The sequence below is a fragment of the Artibeus jamaicensis genome, unplaced genomic scaffold, assembly GCF_021234435.1.
Source record: "Artibeus jamaicensis isolate MK-2021 breed Jamaican fruit bat unplaced genomic scaffold, CSHL_Jam_final scaffold_833, whole genome shotgun sequence".
Lineage (NCBI taxonomy): Eukaryota > Metazoa > Chordata > Mammalia > Chiroptera > Phyllostomidae > Artibeus > Artibeus jamaicensis.
This window is the reverse complement of record NW_026522056.1, coordinates 23,133,612-23,154,338: the sequence shown is the minus strand read 5'-3', so window position 1 is coordinate 23,154,338 and position 20,727 is coordinate 23,133,612. Positions and strand designations below refer to the sequence as shown.

The window sequence follows — 20,727 nt, the reverse complement described above, 5'->3', positions numbered from 1 at the left end:
TGTGGCTCGGGGGATTGAGCACTGGCCTGAGAATCAAAAGGTCACCTGTTAGATTCCAGAGGAGGGCACATGCCTGGGCTGTGGGCCAGGTGCCCAGTAGGAGGCACCAGAGAGGCAACCACACATTGATGTTTCTCTCCCTCTTTTTTCTTCTCCCTTACCCTCTGCCTACAAAAAGAAATAAAATCTTTTAAAAATGTAATTAAAATATAGATTAGGCCAAGTTAAATGGACATGGAGTTCCTCAGTGTTGCTGGCCACATGTTAAGTGCTCAACGGCCACATGGTCAGACACAGGTCACCTCCATCAGTGCGCTGCCCTGAACAGCGGGGGGGGGGGGGGGGGGGGTGTTCACCCAGGAAGTCGAATGGCGGCAGTGGGACCGCAGTGAGGATAGGGAGCAGGGTCTCTGGGGATGAGGCAGGGAGGTAAGAGGGGTCCGATCCGTGTGCCTCCTAGACTGTCAACGGGTCCAGGGTATATGGTCCACATCGGAGAGTTTTAGGTTGGAGGGAGCAGGGATGGTGCACGCGTGCGTGCGTGCGTGTGTGTGTGTGTGTGTGTGATATAGGCATTTTGAACAAGAGCTCCCTGCTCTATGGAGCACAGAAGCTACTGCAGCGAGATAAGCTAGTGAGAAAAGCTAGTGAGAAACAGTCCGACCTGAAGCTGGAATGATGGTTTTGGCCACAGAGAGCAGCAGCTACATCGGTGATGTGTTTCTCAGGTAAAGAGAAAGAACTTCCTCATGCCTTGGATACATGAAGCATGAAGAAAAGAGAAACATCCAGGATGTGCTGATGTACTAACAGGGAAAGACCCGGAAGGTGGGGTTATGGTTGGTGGGGGTCCCGTTGGATCTGGGAGCCAGAGTCCTGCCTCAGGTGAGCAGTCTGAGATGCCTCTGAGCATAGGCACGTGGAGGTGTCCTGCAGGCAGCTGGGAAGGGAGTCTGCAGTTCTGGAGGCAGGTCCGAGCTGTCTCAGATGCTCAGTTTGGGTCTACACAGATAGCATTTTAGAATTGTGGGCTGGGACCACGTTCCTGGGAGATAAGGAAAAGGAGACGTCCCAGGACTGAGCCCTGCGGCTTGCCTTTGTTTTGTTTTGTGAAATATTATTCCAGCTAAAATGGTTTATTTGTCCTCACTGGAACGAGTATTTCTACCACCGAGCTAAAGATGATGATGACGATGATAGAAGGACCGTCTGTTAAGCCCTTCACGTATGTTATCTCGGGCTCCATGTCTGTCTTGTCCCAGGCTGTATTTCAGTGTCTAGCTCTGTGCACACTCTTAGTAAATACTTAGTGAACAAGTGGTACCTTTGATGGGTCCTGCTACTGCCCCCATTTTAGGAAATGAGGCTTAAAAGGTTAAGTGACTTGTCTAAGGGCACAAAGCTGTTGAGCAGCGGTGACAGAACTCAGCCCTGTTTGACTTCAAAGCTGTGCATTTCACCATGCGCTGCCCCTAACCACTGCTCTGAAGGGCTCTTGGCCACCTATCAGGGGTTGGGAAGTTACAGCCACCCTTTGGGACTTGGTGAAGTGTCAGCACTCGGAGCTGCCCTCAACGCTCTGGCCACACCCAGCCTTCCAGTGCCTTTTTTCTTCTGGTGCTTGTTTTTAGCATTCGCATTAAAACTAAAATATACGTGATGTTTTGTTTTGACTCTTCGGGCTGAACTGTTACTGTTTCAGAATTCAGTGCTTATCTTCCCAAACAAGCAGGCAGTCTCCATGGGCTCAGCCAGGTGCATAGGTATGTGTGTGCCAGCTGCTCCCAGGATCCCAACATCTGGCACATGTGAGGTGCTCGGGGGAAACCTGCTTCCGTTCTGTTGCTTCTGCCACTTCCCGGTGCTTTAAGTTTCTTCAGAGGCAGGGATCTGATATGCTATACATCCTTATCATCCTAGTCTTCTGGTTCTAAAACCCCTTGACCTTGAACCACAGCCTGCTCCCAATCTGGGCTTCTGTGGAGCCCTGCCTACACTGTGCGCCCCTCCCATGTCCCCTCTCCCACCCGAGGACAGGCGAACCGATTATTAAGGATGGATAGTTTTCAGAGCAATGAAGCTGAGTCCTGGCTCTTTCAGATTCTCTCCTAGAGCTCTTTTCTGTCGATTGAAACTCTAGTGGACAGTCTGTTGTTGGAGAACTTGGTTTCACCATAAATGTGTAAATTACAGACCTTAATTAAAATTCTCCTTTGCCTTGACTCTTGTAGTTGAGTTTACGTTTTGGGGGCAAAATAACCTCTGTAAGTTGCCATGTTACAGTTTGTTTTGAATTGCGTAGATTTGGGTTCAGGCCGTAGCCTTCATAATGGGAAGTGATAGAAACTAGCAGGGAGGATGGTGTTTTTGTCTGATTTACGTGGGCCTCGAAACTCACCTGGAAGAATAGAAGCAGCCAGGAAAACGGTGATGACAAAGGAGTCCCTTCACACATGCATGCATTCCTCATCTCCGTCACCAGGTGCTGCGCTTTTTGTTTGGTCTTTGTGATAGCTAACAGTGCAGGGCGTATCTGCTTCTCTTTAGGAATCTTCCATTTCTACTTTTGGCTTAGTTTGAGATCCTGAGTATGTGAATTTTAATTAAATGCTTAGATTATGCATGGGAAAAATCTTTTGTCCTGTGTTGCTAGGAGCAACAGTTGTTAAAGTTAACCTTCCTTTTTAAAGGAAATGTAGACTAATAAATACATGAATTTTTAGCAGTTAAAAAGAAACAGTCATCATTTCGTGCTCTGAGTGTTCTGCCTGTAAAATATACTGTTCCGATAACCGTAATTATCATGGTGAAGGGAAGAATGCAGAAGAAGTGAATAATCATCCAACACATGGACTAAACATTCCTAAAATACTATTCAAATGAGGGCAGACTTCCCTGGGCTGCAGCTGGCTGGCCAAGCGTTGAGTCCTTTAAGCCTGTCCTCCGACTGGGCTTGCTTACTTACTATTGTGGCCGAAAAGAGTTTGCACAGGAAGAAGCCGATGACTTATCTGAAACTCCCCAACTTTTTTTTTATTTGGTAAACCTGGTCTCACCCTCCCCTCCCAACACTCTGTCTCATTCCTGACGACTTCTTTTGTCCTGCCCGCATTTGCAGCTCTGCTGTCCTCCCCGCCCCTGGTGAATGCTTAAGCTTGTTGTTGGGTCCCCTTGTGTGCTTTTTGATTACACTCTTTTGTGCTGTTTAAACTAGCAGTGTTTACCTAAATTTGTGGTGGTAGAAAAGGACACAGGTTGGCGCCTTTGAATGACAGCTGAGCGCCCTGCCCTGGCCCTGCTGTAGCAGGGAACGGGCTGCCCGAGTGATGTCCACAGATTTTCCCTCCAGAAGGCGCTGGGAGGTGGCCGGAGGCCGAAAGCCAGCTCCCCATTAGAGGCAGGAGGCCTGGGAGTGGGCGGGCATAGAGATTTACAGGGGTAATGGAACTGATTCCCCCGTGGGACTACAGGACTCGGCGAAGAGATGGAGGCCCCTTTGTCTTCTCCCTGCATTCTGGCCGCTTCCACAGCACCTCCAGAGAAGGAGCACTGACGCGCTGGTCCTTACGCAGTTTGTTGGAGGAAACGTCACTTTCTCTATGAGGGTTCTCGAAGGACCTTGGAGCTCACCCTTCAGGAGGGGTGCGGCCCCTCCTCACACTTGCATCTCTGTGTAGCCAGGCACTTGGTACGTTGGAAGACAGCGATGGTGTGCTTTAAAAAACAAGCGTTACTTTAATTTTGAAAATTTAAATTAGATGTTTATATTTTTTGTTCAAATATCAGGGTTTTCTTGTGGTTTTTTGTTTTATTTTGCTTCAAAGGCTTTATTGTTTATTGTTTCCATTTGGCCCGAGGCATGGCAGAAGCTCCTGGGTGCTCGAACGGCTGCCTAGTGGTCACAGGGAGAGGCTCAGGCAGGAGCCAGACATGGGGGAACAGCGGGGGACCCCCAAAGGCTTCTGGGTGAGCCTTTTGAGGAGATACTGGCCCAGCCCAGCCTGCGGAGGTGAGCCAGGCGGTTGCGCATCCTCTGGATGAGCTTCACCTCCTCACCCAGGAAGTAGATCCTCCGGAAGTGCCGAAGATGGGGGTCTGTGCGGGCAGAACCCAGGACGTGCGGGTCCATACCTACCCGGCCCAGGCTCTTCTCCAGGACCACAGTGCCTTCCGGGCGTCCTGAGCGTCACCCTAACCATCCTCTGCCGTCCTGGGAAGTGGGCACAGCCACCCCACTGGTTTCGCATCTTCGAGAGATGCTCAGTGCCCTCGGCTTCTCCTGGGCCCAACTCTCGGAGGAAGTGGCGCCCGTCTTCCTGGGTCACATCTTCGAGGTGGAAATAGAAGGTAGAGGTGGGTGTGGAGGTGAGAGGCCTGCAGATGCGGGGTGACCAGACTGTGCTGGGGCCGCCCCGTGGGTGGAAGAGTTTGGATGAATTTGGGAACTCACGGTTGCTCGGCAATAAGGAGATAAGCTAAAAAAAATGCTGTTGGCTGCTCTCGGAGCCCGAGGGTGGCCACAATGGCTCCAAAGATGGGGACTGGATAAGAGGATGGAGGGCGGTCAGAGGCCGGAGAAGGGGTGTCCCTGGGTCTGTTCCGTCCGAACACTGTTGAAGCAGGAGACCGATCCGGGGGACCCACTGCCAGGGTCAAATATCAGTTTTTAAAACACAGTGTTGTTCCTACAAGATGTTCATTGTAAAAGATACTCGGGTATAAGGGGGAACATAATATGAACATGTAGCATTTCAGGTGGACACTCACTGGACCGTTAAGGAGAGTTTTTACGTGTAATTCTTAGAAGACTATGCCTCTTGTACGCTTAGTTCATTTCCTTTCCACAGTTCTTGGTTCTTGTCCCCATGGTCTGTCTTTAACTTTCACACTCTTTATTCTGATATTAATCCATGCTGATAATGATATGTAGTTCTTAAGCGATCCATCCAAAGAACTTGAATTCATTGGTGGGTTTTAAAGAAAGTCACAGTGAAAACGGAAATCATCTAAACATGTGGTTTCATTAAGATATCGGAAGAGATGCCCTAGTTGTAGAGATGAACAGTTGCCTTTGCAAGTAAAAAATAAAAAAGATTTTTACCACTTTAAGATTAAATCCTTCTAAATTAACGAATACTTTGGGGATTGAAGAAACAGAGAGTTGGTTTACCTTTTCTGATCTTGAAGAGGAAAATGAAGAATTTAGTTGGAAAATGAGTCATGTTAAAATCTCCAAGGTCAGCTGCCTGTGTATACATATAAATTTTATTGATAAAACACCTTTATTCATGTTAAATAATCATGACTCATGGAATGAAATACTATGCATTGATAAGGGGAGATGTATGGGAGCTGAGATACAAAGATCTCTGCTGTGGTTTCATTGGAGCTAAAACACTCATGCACGCACTGATATGCTCATATAGTCCGTTTGTGAACTAGGATAGTTCGAACAAGGAATCTTTTATCCCTGGTTACCTCCGGGGAGTGATACTGTAGGTTGGGAAAAAAGACTTTTCTGCGAACTGTCTTCATAGTCTTGACTTTATTGTTGTTGGATTGTTGCTATTTTTATTCCTGATTTGTCAATGTTATCTGCATATTAGTGAAATTACAAAATCAGTGGGGCAAGAATAAATTTTCAGTAAATGATGCTAGCACCATAGGACACCTACTTTAAAAAAATGAAATTTCAATCCCTATGCTTTCTCATATGCAGATGCTTGTAGAAAATCCACATGGAAAAACAGATTTTAAGCTACTAGAAAATTCTAGGTAGACCGTGTCTGTATGACATAGTAGCAGGGACCAAGAAGCCCAGACTTGGGGGAGAAGACTGATGCATTTGAGTGCAGAGAATCTCTGACGTGACAGGAGGCATAAATGAAATTAAATGACAGCAAAGGAGCGGGGTGTGATGTTGTGCATAACCAATAGAATATTACAGCAGTTAAATGAACTTGAGTCCTCCCATATATATCAACACAGGTCGGTCGTGAGGGTGCTGTTTAGAGAAACAAAGCAAGTTTCAGACGTATACCCATAGGATGTCGATCATTCATGTAAAAAATTCAAAACCCCACAAAACCCGAGTATATCACACTCATGGGTACTTATGTACATACGTGGTCAAGATTTAGACCGGAGAGGTCTACTCTGGCAGGAGGAGAGCACGGGGGTGGGGGTCTGCCCTAAAAAGATATCTGTGTTTCTTTGTATTTTTAAATCTGCAGGCAAGATTGGAAAACCACTACTTAAGTCTTGGAGTTGTAGACATGGTGTTCATTTGTCATGTCTTTTCACTGTATACAGATAGTTTGTGCTTTAAGTCATTAATATAGTGAACTTCCTGGTTTGGAATGATGTCATTGAACGGTGTATTGCTGGATTCTGTTTGCTAATATTTTAATCAGGGTTTTTACATTGATATTCATGAAAATAGGCTAATTTTTTCCTTTGCTATTGATGCTCCCTTGATTAGGTTGTGGTTTTAAGGGTTCGCTGACTTCATAAAAGAATTTTTTTATTTTTTAAATTATTTTATTGTTGTTCAATTACAATTGTCTGCATTTACCCCCCCCCCCACCCCACCACTCTCCCCAACCCCCATAAAAATAATTTAGAGGCTTTCGTTCTTATCTGTGGAACTGTTCAAGTCTCCGTTGAATGGTATGTGTGTGCCTTGCAGTTCGGTAGAGCTCACCATTATAACTCCACTTTTCATGGAGGTTGGTGCTTGGATAACTTTTTTTTTTTTGGTACCTATAGGCTGGTCCCCTGTCTTCTGGGATCAGTATGGCACTTAGAGTCTCCCTGAAAATCGCCAGTGCTTTCCAATTCACTAGCCAAGTCAATCCTGTGCCGCCTTCTCCTTCCCCCCCTGTGTCTGTGCCGGTTTTTCTGTTCTCACATACGGATCAAGGGCAGCTGTGCTTTTCATGTTTCCCCTCTAGTTTAGGTGATGTAATTGCTCAGTTACTTGGGTATTTCTTTTTTTTTAATTTTTAAAAGATTTTATTTATTTTTAGAGAGGGGAAGGAAAGCAGAAAGAGAGGGAGAGAAACATCAATGTGTGGTTGCCTCGCCTGTGCCCCCTGCTGGGCACCTGGCCAGCAACCCAGGCTTGTGTCCTGACTGGGAATCAAACCAGTGACCCTTTGGTTTGCAGGCTGGCGTTCAATCCACTGAGCTACACCAACCAGGGTGGGTATTTCTTTCTAAAGCAACCAAGTCTTGAATTTATTGTTATTAACTACAGTTTTTCTAAATGAATAGTTTTTATCTTTTTTTGCTCATTCTGCTTATTCATTTTTTTTGTAACTACTTGAGATTGCTTAATTTGTTTGCATTGTTACCTTATGGTATTAAGAGTTAAATATTATGAAATGCTTCTGATTGGATGCGGTTCGGGACACATTATCCTGACACACGCCTCCCCCATCACCCGCTCTTCCCCAAACCCAGCCTGAAAATGCACAGATCCAATTGCTCCTTCGGGCCTTCTTTCCCTGGGAAGGCTTTGGTGCCCAGAAAACTTGTTGAGTAATACACTCCTGTGCTTGTCTCCTGTTAATCTGTCTTTGTCAGTTTAATTTTCAGTCCCAGCCAGGGACCCCAAGGGGGCAGAGAAAATTTGCCCTTCCCCACCAACCACTGATCTCTGCGTTAGCTGTTTCAGGGCTCCTGCAATGTTATGATTTCGTCATTATTTTGTACTTATTCCCAATATTCAGGTTTGAGTTCCTCTTTATGCCAGAATCTAGAATCTGTGATAACACGAACTTCTGAGACCACAAAAACGTAGAAATGAGTAGTCAGACTAAAGGTTCCTGATAGAATGTTTGGTCAAAGAAATTGTCCCTAGGGCACAAAGCGTCCCCAGTGCTGTGCCCCTGCCTGACATTTGGAGATGATGTGGGGGTCATGACGGCTGCTTTTGGTGTGTGTTGGACATTGGAGGGGGGGTGAGAGGGAGAGGGAGGTAAGGACAGGCCGGAGTTGCAGTCTTCCCCTCCAGGCCTCTTCACGCTCGTGAAACAGGTGCATTTCCTGGTCAGTTCAATTTCCAAATCACTCACGGTACAAGGGCTGCACGAAATCCGCCTTCAGAGGCTGCATCCAGAGGACCCGACAAACATTTTCAGCCCGGGCTCCCTGACGACTTCCCATTGTGGCATTGGTGCCATCGTGGTCTGTTTTCATAATTATTATATTATTGTTATATAGATATGTAATATATATCACCTTATGTTTCATATTATGGAATTATTTTAAAGAAATTTGTTATCTTATAAAAATGAATGCTAAAAAATTTTTAAAGGCTAGTATTAGTGAAGAATGTGATAAATCCTTTCCTTCACTCAAATACTTAGTTGATGTAAGGCAGTTGTCTCTGTGTGCAATGGTGAAAGAAAATTAAATTAAAGATATTTATGTTAGTATTGCATCATATAATATCGGTCAAAATTTTTATAATATTGTCTAGTTTTCTTGCTTCCTCCTGCCTCCCCCACATTATTAAGTCTATCGAAACCTTCCCATGTTCACCTTAGAATGCTTTTTTAGGAATTTTTTTAAATACTAGAGTAGAAATGCATACACTCCTGTTTGAACTTCGCCTGGGCCGTAGGCATTTGGTCAGTGTTCCAGCAGAACCCACGTCACCCAACGTGCTCCCTGCCAGTCAGGAGACAGAGGTGAAGTCCTGCTAAAGTGGAAGGCCCTTCAAGGCTTTCTGTGAATGCATGCACTTGGCCAGAGCACAGGTGTCGGCCCTGGACTTTCCAAGCTGGAGTAGGGTGGGGCCCTAGTCCATCAGTCGCAGGGTGAGGCCGAGGACAGAACCCACTCTGGCAGGTGCGGTGAGCCCTGCGTTGCCTGACCCTAAGAGCCAGAGCCTCCTGCCCTTCCTGCCCTCGGCCCCTGGCTTGCCTTCAACCCTGTGCAGCTCCTCCGCCTGCCTACCCCTCCCTCCTCTGCAGAGACTGTGAGCCTGTCTGTCCTCAGAGTCACCCAGAAGCTGCACTCTTGTCCGCTCAGGTGTCCCAATAACTTCCATGCATGTCTGACCCGTCCTGGGTGAGAAGCAGGGGTGGTTAGGGGCTATGTGAGGGATGAGGCCAGTGCTGCTCCTCCCGGATTCTGGGTCCGGTGGTGGAGACTTGCTCCCAGGAGCTGGCTGCAAGTCTTAGTCCTCTAGGGTCCCATCACGCCAGAGCCAGGGTCGACGCACTGGTCCCTGCTCTTCTGCAGGCTTCCTGGGCTCTTCAAAACACTCAGTACCTGCCTGCAGATGGGACTCCTTCCTGCCCACTCCTGTCATTTTCCAAGCAGATAGAATGAGAGTTTTCTCAGGAATAGCAGGGAGCTGCTGTTGATGAGATGGGAGCCCTTTCCTTAGAACTTCCCGGGATTTACATATTAATATTTTCAAGTCAAAGGGCAGATTAGCTTCTACATCAAACCCGATTGAGTTGCACGTGCAGAGTGACCAATTGGGAAAGTCTTCTATGTGCTGTGTGTGCACACACTTGTTTATTTTTACTTCCATGTGAGAAAGGGGAAAGAATTGTAATTAGGAAACAGGATGCTGTCCACCACAATTCTCTGTTGTTTACTACCACACTGTAAGAATAATTGCATTTTGAATTAGGTGCAGGCTCGCATTTTGAATTTGGGTCTAATCAAGCCTTCCAGTCATTCGATTGTACTTATTCCTTTATGCTTCTGCATTTTATAAAACGCCTGGGAATCCCTTCTCTGTGCGAAGATCATGAAAATATCTATTTTCTTGTATGTAGTCTTTTTCTTTAAAAAAAAAGGAAGTATTTTATAGATTTTAATCTGCAGATCCACAGGAGTATTTTTTCCCATCACCGTGGAACATACCCCAGGCCAGACCTTCACGTTTCCTGGGCAAACCAGTTCTGCCTCCCAGGGACGTACGCGGCTGTGATTCCCGAGGTCCGGGCTCTGGGTCCTTCCCTCGTCCATTGTCTTTCCTCCGCTCTTGCTGTCAGCGTCCTCCTTGTTGTCCACCTTCACCTTTACTCTCTTTATTCAGCTGTGCGTGTGTGTTAATTTGTGTCAACTCTTTAAAAATGGGTGTTTTTCAAAATTCTATGTGGATAGGGGCCTTGTGCTTTGCTACCAGTGTGTTGTCAGGGCCATAACCCTGGACACACATCGGGGGCTGGATTTATCGAGTGACTTGGCGAGTATCCGTGGGTGATGCGCTTCTGTCTGTGTTCTCTGTATCCGTGGGGTCTCCCCGGTGGCATCCAGATGTTACTTCGAAAAGGACGTGTTCCAGAACGGTCTCATGCAGCAGACACAGCACAGGAGTCCCCCCCGCTTGTTTGGGGGTTCACTGTCCATGGTCTCAGTTACCTGCAGTCAGCTGTGCTTTGAAACTGTGAAATGGAAAAGTTTAGAAATAAGCAATTAATAAGTTTTAATGCTCTTTTGTGTGGCGTGATGGTGTCTCTCGCTGTCCCAAGTGGGATGGGAATCATCCCTTTGCCCCTGAATCCACAGTATGTGCACTACCCACCCATGAGTCACGTAGTAGCGTCTCAGTTATCAGATGTTTTGAGAAAGAGAGAGAGAAGGAAGAGGCCACATTCACATAACTTTTATTAAGGTATATTGTTATAATCATTCTATTTTATTATTAGTTATTATTGGTGATCTCTTACTGTGCCTTATGCGTTACACTTTATTGTAGGTATGGGTGTATTGGGAAAGATATAGTGTATGTAGGGGCCAGTACTGCCCATGGTTTCAGGCGTCCACCGCGGGTCTTGGGATGTATTCCCTGCAGATAAGGGGGTACAACTGTTTATCTACACGCCCCATTTTATATCTTATGAAGACCATGGTGAAGTTAACCTTTTAGTCGGGCATAGTAGTAATTGAGTGCCTGTACCCTAAGGTGTCCGTGAGGCACCAATGGCTTATTTTAGGGTTTCGATAATAGCTCCAAGTTCGGTCTTTTTTATTAGTGTCTTAGACTTGCAGCTAGGACAAAGCAGGGCCAGATAAAGTGTATGACAGAATCAGTGTCCTGATATATTGTCAACTTGGTTGAAGTAATGATCTAAATGAAATCTAATGCAACAATGTATGGCCTTGCTTTAGAAACCGAAAATCTGTTGTGTAAGTACAGAATTTCCTGGTAGAAATTCCAGAAGAAAGAACTGAAAAGTTTTCATTGACAATTTGGGCTCAACATAAGTAAACAGTGTACTTAACTTCTGAAAATGCTAAGGGGCTTTTATATGTTCAGAAGAATAAATTCTGATTTTTGCTGTGACATTATTCCTAGAATATATTCGCAGTTGGCTTACGGACACCAGTCACCTGGAGCTCACTCAGAGCTCAGAGCTTAGCGGATGGTGAGAAGGTAAATGCTTAGCCCGAAGAAGAGCATTTTGGGGGGTGGGAGGTGTCTCAGGGCTGGGTGATCCTATCGTTTGTTTTCCACATGAGGACCCTCCAAGAGTGAAAGAGGGAACCATCAGTAATTATGCTGGGTTGCTGGGTATAAAAACAAGACTGTCCTGGGCAAATGGGAACATGTGGTCCCCTGATTATAATAATGTTGAAATACTTGAAGGCCTGTTTGGCCACACTATGAGAAGACGCGCCTCTTTTTCCTTATCACGCGCCACAGTCCAAGGCTTTCAGTTGTGGAAGAAGGGGGTGGGTTGCCGTACCAGGTGGCATGTTTATCCTCACTGCTGATGCCAAGGACCTGTGTGCGCTGCCCTTTCTAAGTCTTGATAATATACAGGTTAGGTGAGTCAATTCGTACCGATCCATCACATACCTGTGTACGGACTCCTTCTGAGCCCCGAGCAGGAGTCCACTGTCTCATTACAATCAGCTTAACCATTTGTAGGCCGCCAGCCCCTGCCTTTCACAGGGAAGGTTGTCCCCCAGGTCTTTGATGGCCTTTATGACAGACCTAGCTCCACAGGCCTTTGAACTTTTGTGGCAGCTGCCAAATCCCTCTATTCTGTATTGGGGCATAGCCTCCTCCTCCCATTCACCAGCTTGCGGGCGGGCAAGTCTTTGTCTCGACCTTTTTCTCCACTTTCAGCACCTGCTCTTCTCTGGTCTGGGGAAGTCTCCGTTTGCTGCTGCTGCGCTGCTGCTGCTGCCTCTGCTGCTGTTGTCTTGTTCGCTATCACGTCTTTTCTGCTCCAAAGTTCATGTCTTTTTTATTTTTATTGCTATGAGGTTTTTATACTTGATGAAAGGTTTCCCTTCCCATCTTCATGGCAGAGCAGTCTCTTAAACTTTCAGGGATATAAACTTTGGGTGTGTTCATTTCTTGCCGTGTTTCCTAGTCTTTTCTGGGCTTCTGCAGGGCATGGACACAGGCCTGATCCTTTGGAGCCTTGTTCCGTCCTTCATAGCAGCTCTTGGGGCAGATGGGACTGTCTCCACTTCATAAAAGCTTAGGTGTCTGCGCCGTGGAAGCTGGATGCACACCCAGGTCTCTGCATTTGTGGGTGTGTTGATTCATTCCCCCAGCATCCTGGATTGTGTGAGGCATTGAAACAGATTCAGGGCAAGCTGTCTTCCCTCTCCCCGAAAATGCACACTGTGAGCACATGGGCGTGTTTCTGCACCTTCAGGTGCTGGATGTTTTCCCCTGCTTGGTCAGTAAGACAGACCCAGCCACTGCCGCCCTGTTGTTTGGAGTCCAGGTGAGGAAACCAATACAGAGCAGGGGTTTCAATGATGAGTAGGAAGAGGAGAGTACCAGGTGCAATGGCCGCATCCTGTGCCCTTGACTTCCTCCGGGAGTCAGGAAAGCTTTCCTGGGGCGCCGAGAACGTGACATTTAAATGGAAACCTGAAGGATAATGGGAGTTAGCTAGAAAGGGGGTGGGATGGGACCATTTGGGGGCACAGAGAAGAGAGCATGCGCAGCATCTCTGAGCTGGAGGAACTTGGTGCCTCAGAAAGATCTTGTGTGTGTGTGTGTGTGTGTGTGTGTGTGTGTGTGTGTGTGTGAGGGGAGGAGAGGGGAAGGAAGGAAGGAGGGAGAAGAACAAAGGAGGGAAGGAGAGGAGAACGGAGGTGGCTTGGAACCAGACTGGAGAATTAGGCAGGGGCTAGACTTAAGGTTTTGGTAGTTATCCTGAGTCAAGAATTTTTTTTCTTTCATTTTGATGTTATTTGTTTTTTGAACAGGTAAAACCGTCACATAATTTGATTTTCAAGAGCTGAGAGAAGGCAGAGCACTGCCGTGTCCTTCCCACCTCTGTCCCACCTCCTCCACCGCCCGACCCCGGACACGTCTGTGCTTCCGCTTCCCAAGCAGCCTCCCAGAGATATCCTGGGTGCACACAGGCAGATGCATAGCTAGTTATTTTTTCATCACCCTTTTTTTAATACAAATAGCTATATATTACATAGACTGTTCTACAAACCTTACCTTTTTCAGTGAACATATGTTAGGTATGGTTCCATGGCTGCATGGTATTCCATTGAAGGTACGTACTCCAGTTTATTTAACCAGCCTAGGGGAAGTGGGGAACAGATTGAAGGGGAGCAGCCATACTGTGGAGGGGGAGACAGCTAGCAAGCCGCTCCAGGAGTTAGGGCAGGAGGCGGCCTTGACTTGGTTCACAGGGTGGCAGTGCAGATGGGGATGGAGAGGCTGTGTATGAAAGAGACCCGACACTAGGCAGCATGAGGATCTGTTGATTGGTGGGATGTTAGGAGCCAAACAGAGCCAAGCCTTCCAAGCTTGAGCAGTTGGGTACATGATGATGTCACTTAGCAAGTTGATTAACAGTAAAGGAAGGGCAGAGTCGTGCTCAGTCTCGGACCTCTCGAGTTTCCGGCCTCTGAAACAGGCGGGTAGAGACGAGGAGTGGTCACGTGACGATGGGAACCTAGTCCCAGGGGAGAGGGTTAGTGTTACAATGCAGACTTGGGAGACGTGGTACAGTGATGCCCTTTCATGACAGTGGTCACTGACCTGCGGGGACGGCCGAGATCCTTCCGGTCAGTGAGGCGTCAGAGTGGTCATGTCGTGGAAAGTGCTTAAAAAAGGCATTTTTATTTTTGTTAGTCTTTGAGGAAATGGTGTACAACTCTCTGCGCTGTTATCAAAGCCAATCGAGTAAGTTTGTAGAGATAATCACAATTTTGTTGTTTGTTGACAACAATGAGCACATTGGTAGAGTTTTTGAGGAATTTAATTCCGTATTTGGCCAAGAAGTTGGCTGCCACATGACTTTGCAAAGTGCCTCTGACTGACGCATACCAGGTGGCTGGGATTTTACGGTTTTCTCCTAGTCATTCGTTCATTCATTTCACACTCCCTGAACACCTGTGTGCACCTGTACACCTGTGCACCTGTGCGGGCCAGTGTTCAGGAAGGGCGATCACACTTATTGTTGTTTCCGGGTCCTTATCCTTTCCAGTTTCTTCTTGTGCTTTCTAATGATGAAGTTCAGTGAGCTGAGTGTAGCCAAATTCAAAGGGCTGGATAGTGTGTAGTTGAGTGTAGTTGCGGTTCTTGAGCAGGGAAAGCCGTCAGCAGAGTTGGAGCCGGGTTTGCCAGGGGCGGAAGGAAGGCCGACTACGTAGGGGATGAGGGAGCTTCCGGAGATGATGGAAGAGTCCTGCTTTTTGTGGTAATTGTGTAGTGGTATGCGTTTGTCAGCATTAATAGATTGCCCCCTAAAAGGGTGAATTTTTACGGCCTTGATACTGTCTTTTTTAATATATTTTCCAAATAGAGCAGCCTGGGTCAGGTCTCAGTGATTAATGGGGACTGAGACAGTTGGAAGCATCCGCCACTGATCATTTTGGAGTCTTCGGTCACAAAGTGCAGTCTGTGTACTGAGAGGTTCACCAATAAAGTCATGAGTGAAACCAGACAACTTCATGGAAACGCACACACTTGAAATTGAGGGGGCATTTGCAACGGTGTCAATGGAGGTTGTCTAGGGCCCCGCCTGTCCCGCCCCGCCCACCCCCAGCACAGAGGCAGATCTCGATTCATCAGGATGGGGCCGCCAGTTTTCCTCGGGAGTTGCTAAAGCCAGGCTAAGGTTTAATTTGCATAAAGAAGAAGAACAGAAGGATAGCTGCCTTCCGTTTCTTAGTGGAAAGTGGCTTATTGTTTTCCAGTCTGGCTTCTGGAAATACAATCAATAGTCCTGTCCCCCCCCCCTTTGGTTCCGTGGCAGCCAACGGGAGAACGTTTCAATGCAACCTTTGCTTTTCTGTGGTTAACGCTGAGACTCCTCCCTGCCCGCAGGCCCCAGTGCAGTCTGTTCTCCTCCGGTGTCAGGAGGAGCCCGGAGGAACCGGGTGGGTGGAAATACAGGTTTCGCCTCTGGAATACCTTTAAGGAAGGTATTTGAATTGCAAATGTTGCCAAGAAATGGAGTTTCCTCCTCCACTGAAGTTCTTCTGTGGGCTCACTGTACGCACCTGATTCCGATGCCAAAGGATGTATTTTCAGGGAGCTGGTGACAAATGAGCTTTTTTTTGCGTTGAAAGGCCTTGGCAGTATTTGGGGAAGTTCCCAGAGAGAAGGATAAGGAAATTCTGCTCCTTGTAATCTTTATACCACAGTAGTAGGGCCAGGGGTTATAGTAAAGGGCGTCAACTTCTGCACACGTTAAGGACACCACCTCATGGGCTGTGTCTGAGTGTCTCTGAAAGTCACACAGGAGACAGTACGGGCTTCATCGACCAAGGAGGACGGGCATCTCATCGGTGCCTGTCAGTCGCTGTTTACAGCATCCTTGGGCCAGAGAGCACCTTTTAAGAAACAGAAAATACAGTTGAAACTGAAGACGTGCATTCTTCACATGAAACCACACGCTCAGCTGACCGGCTAGATCACGGCCCCCTCACCTGTCATCTCCCCCATTCACACAGGTGCTTCTGTAAGACTGACCACGGTCGTGCCTGTCAGGTTTTTTCATTATAAAGTTATGTCTCCCTTCCCCCTTTCCATACTGTCCTCTGGGGAAGGAGGTCACCATGTACTGCCCACACGGAGGGCGTGGGGACTTATGTCCTACCTCCTTGAGGGCGCAGTACAGACATAAATAAAAACAGTATTTTTATAAGCCAGCAATGGATCATTGGAAAAGCAAAATTAAAACAGTGATAGCAAGGGAGGGGAATGGGAGGTCAGATGAAAGAAGTTGAAGGAATTAAACAAAAATACACATACATTTTTCTGTGTATAACACATACACACAGACAGCAGTGTGTGGTAGCAGGAGGGGAAGGAGGTGGGGCAGGTGGAGGGTAGGTGGGAAAGGGGGGTAAATCGAGGTGGAAAGAGACTTTGCCCTGGGCGGTGGGCACAGGACTCAATGTGCAGACAATGTTTTCCTGAGTCGTGCACTTGGAATCTGTATGGTTTTGTGAACCAGTGTCACCCCAACAAACTCAATAAAGTACTCCCATTACAATAGCTTCAAAAAATGAAATACTTGGCTGTTGTAAACCTCATGTCCATGGAACTGCAATCCTTATAGTGCGTAAACCACTGAAGTGAGAAATCAAGGACTACCTAAATCCATGGGAGATGTGTTCGTGGATCACACTAAAAACACACATTAAGGTCAACGCACAACTAAAACTTTGAATTTATCCGTGTAGATGGATGTTGCTCATTCGTGATTACTGCTCTGTCGTCTTGCGTTTGCTAGACGCGGTGGTGAGCATGGGTCTGTGTGCAGCCCGTCCCTGCGGGAACCGGGCCGCGCCGAGCCCTGCCGCTCGCCGCCCGGGCACATCAGAGCGGAGCCCCCAGGGTGCACACCGAGGAGTGGGTTTGTTGGGTTGTGTGGTTGGACACACAGCTTTACTATGGAAAGCCAGCTTTTCGCAAGAAAATTGTTTTTGTAAAGCAGTTTACACTCTCCAGCAGTCCGTGAGATTTCCAGTTCTGTATGTTCTTTTTTTTTCTTTTTTTTTTCTCTTTTAAGCCTTCCACGTTCTTGACAGCACCTAACGTGGTCCGAGTTGATGATCTTCATTGGGTCGGAAGTGGTGCCCCGTTGTGGATTTACTTCTTCATTTCCCTAATTATAAATGGGGTTGAGCATATTTCCATATGTTTTGAGGCCACCTGTTTTCCATTTCTTTGAAATTCGTGGGTGCATTTTTTGTTGTTTTGCTTTCGGTTGCTCATCTGGTTTGTTAATTTTTTTAATTGATTCTTCAGAGGTCTTTATATATTGTAGAAACACATCCTTGTGATTTACAGGTGCAACAGATATCTCCTCCCAGTTTATCGCTTTGGGGTTTTTTTTAACTCTCTTTGTGTCATTTTTGATGAATGGTGGCTCTTAAGTTAATAGAGTCCGATCTGTCCATCTTCTCAAAAACTGCATCCTGAGGTCATAGAGTATTCTGTTGCATTATCTTTGAAGAGCATCAGCTATTTGCCTCTCCCATTTGGGTCTTCACCTAACCAGGACTTGGTTTTTGCGGATGGGGGTGGGGGATGGGAGGAGACCAGTTCCCCTTTCCCTCCGTGTCTGACCTGTGACCAGGGCATCCGATCGGACTGCCGGCTTTTCCCACTGCGCCGCGATGGCGCGCCTTCCACCTGAGTTTCTGCGTATCAGGTACCAGTCTCTGTGCGGGTCTGCTTTGGTGTTGCCACGCACTTCCCTAGGCCTGTTTATTCAGCGCTCTTGCCATGATCACCTTGCCTTAAATATTAGAGTTTTAAAGCAAATCTGAATACTTGGTCAGGAAAGTTCCCTAGATTATTTGGATGAAAACAGCGATAACCCTTGCAAATAATGACACTTTTGTTCTTCCTTGCTTATCCTTAATCCTTTTATTCCTTTTTTCCTGCCATACATACCAGTGTGGACTTGGAATAAAGTGTTGAATTGAAGTGGTAATAATGGGCATCTTTGTTTTGCCCTAAGTCCTGCAGGAAATGCTTTCAATGTAAATAGGTATTTTGTAGACACCTTTATCAGGTTAAGGAAGTCCCTTCTGTGTCTAGCCTGCTGAGTTTTGTTTTATTTTTGTTTTTTTTAAAATGATCCTGAATTTTATCAAAAGCTTTTCTGTTCTTTTTGAGATAATCAAAAGATTTTTGCCCTGTGAATGGCACAAGTCTCATTAATTGATATTTTAATGTTAAGCCAACCTTGTATCCCTGGGATAAACTCAGGTTGGTTATGAATTACCGTTATTGTTATTGCCAGAGTTTGGTTTGCTAATACTTCACAGAAAAGAATTTAAAATGCCATTTCTGTAAGATACATTTCTATTTCATGGATGTTAAATGTTCTTTTTAGGTAACTAATGATGATTAGAAGATGTTTTACATTGTAAAATGCATTCTGGTTTCAGAGATGTTAAAATATTTTTGAAATGTATGTCTTCATGCCAACTAAATGTTCTCTTGCTTTGTGTTTTACCTCTGTGTCCATAGTGAGCTTGACTGGCCATTGTCCTTCCTCATTCTTATCAAATTTGGTCTTAAGGTTATGCACCATGATAAAAAGAGGTGAAACATGTGCCCCCATTTTCTGTACTATTGAATAACTGTTGGAATATTTGCCTTATGTCTTTCTTAACCATTTGGTTAAACAAGCCAGTAAACTAATATGGCCGTGGGATTTAAATGCTGATATAGTTTCTTTAATCCTTATGAAATTATTCAGGTTCTCTATTTCTTCTGATTCAGTTCTTTTGAATTTCATTTTTTAGGAATTTGTTTATTTCATACAAATTTTTAGCATAAAGTGATTCAGAAGAAATTTCTATATGTTTCATGTAGATAGCATCTATAGTTATATTTCCTCTTTATTTCTGACATTGTCTCTTTATGTTCTTAATCTCTTTTTTCTGTAACTGTGTTTGTTAGAGATTAGTCACTTTTGTTCATTTCCAAGAAATGAGTTTTGACTTTGACATCATTCATTCTCTTTATCATTTGTTTTCTGTCCCATTACTTTCTATACCTATGCTTCCCCCACTTTGGGTTGATTTCACTGATTTTTAAAAATTTCTTTAAAGGGATGCTTAACACATTAGATTTTGGTCTGTTCTCTTTAAAAGTGTACCTACTAGGCAGTAAGTCCAACTTCATGGTGCTTACTTGAATTTTATATATATGTAGCCTTCTTTTTATCATTCAGTTTTACAGATTTTGTGCTTCTGGTTATTATATTTTCCTTTACCCATAGCTATTTAGAAATATCAGGCTGAATTGTTACCCTGCCAGCTGTCACTGACTTTGATTTCTGGCGTAACCGAACTGGGATCGGAGCCCATGTGACGGGCAGGGCCAGGCCGGTACCCTGGTGAAACTTGCTTTATGGCTGGTTCTGTGGCTGTTCTAGTGAACACTACATGTGTGTTCGACCATGATATGTTTTCTACAGGCGTGTTGCTGTGACTCATACACTGACTGGGGGGTCACTCCCCCACAGGGACAGTGGCCAAGTGCTGCCAGTGGACAGAAGGACCGAAGCAGGTCCCCACACTGTCCTCACCGGGCAGGTACCGACTCACACAGGAACCATACAAGTGAACCATTAACTTAGGGCTTTTTGATACCCTCAAGAATGCGTTGGGATAACAATTGTTTTTTAGTGTCATAGAGAAGCATTGTTTTGAATAAGCAGATTCTGTGAGATGAAATGATTGATGAGACCCTATAAGAACAGCATTGGAAAGGAAAAACACATTGCTATCTTGATTTACGACTGCTTTTGCTTTCTTTACTAACAGTGTAGTGCGGCCGTGGTAATAAAAGTGGCATGTTTGCAGAGTTTTCTCTCTTGGCCGGGCAGGGAATTGAGTCTGGACCTTAGAGTCAGGCTGCCTCGTTTGGCATATTGGCTCCTCTGCTCACTGACGGGCGTTTCTGTGCCTCGGTTTCCTGAAATGAGGGTGCAGGTTGTACCCACGGCATATCGTTACTTTGGAAGTAAAATAGGATACTCGTGCTCGTAATAATAGTAGCCAATGTTATGCAGCCTTGACTCTGCACCACACACCACTGTACACACTTACCGGAGGTTAATTTAATCCTCACCACCGCCTTAGGAAGTGTGTTGTTAGTGCCCCCGTTTTCGATGTTCTGAGGCTCAGAGAGCCACAGAGATAGCATCAGAGCCTTTCCAGAACCTCCTGTTACTGGAGGGGGGTCCGACATCCGAACCGGAGGGGCTGCATGGTGAGGATGAGCCCGTTCTGTGGGGGACACCTGTGGGGTGTTTCACATGGGAAGGGCTGGGTTTCCCAAGGATTTCCGGGCTACTCTGAAGGGTCCTCTGATTTCCACTTTCTGTGTATACATCAGTCTGAGCTGCCATGATGAAATGCCACTAGTTCTGGAGGCCCCAAGTCCAAGGTCAAGGTGCTGGCCAATTTGATTTCTGGGGAGGGCTCCCTTCCTGGCTTGCAGACGGCCACCGTTTCCCCGGGTCCTCACCTGGCCTCTCTTGCTGAGTGTGCGTGGCGAGCGAAAGAAAGTTTTCCTTCCTCTTCTTAGAAGTGGCCACTGGTCCTACCAGACCAGGACCTTACCCTAATGACCTCATTTAACCTTAATTAATTCCTCACAACCCCCTCTCCAAAATCAGTAACTTTTGGGTTTAGGGTTTTAACGTATGAATTTGGGGGGCACACGGTTCAGTCCATAGTACCCCCTCCCCACCCTGAGGGACAAATATAATCCTCTGTGCCTGAACAGGT

General features: G+C 46.1%; 1 protein-coding gene across 1 annotated transcript in view; it reads left to right on the top strand.

Moving 5' to 3' along the window:
• WWC2 (WW and C2 domain containing 2) overlaps nt 1-20,727 on the top strand; it is a 135,112-nt gene that overhangs the window by 10,336 nt on the left and 104,049 nt on the right. The window lies entirely within an intron of this gene.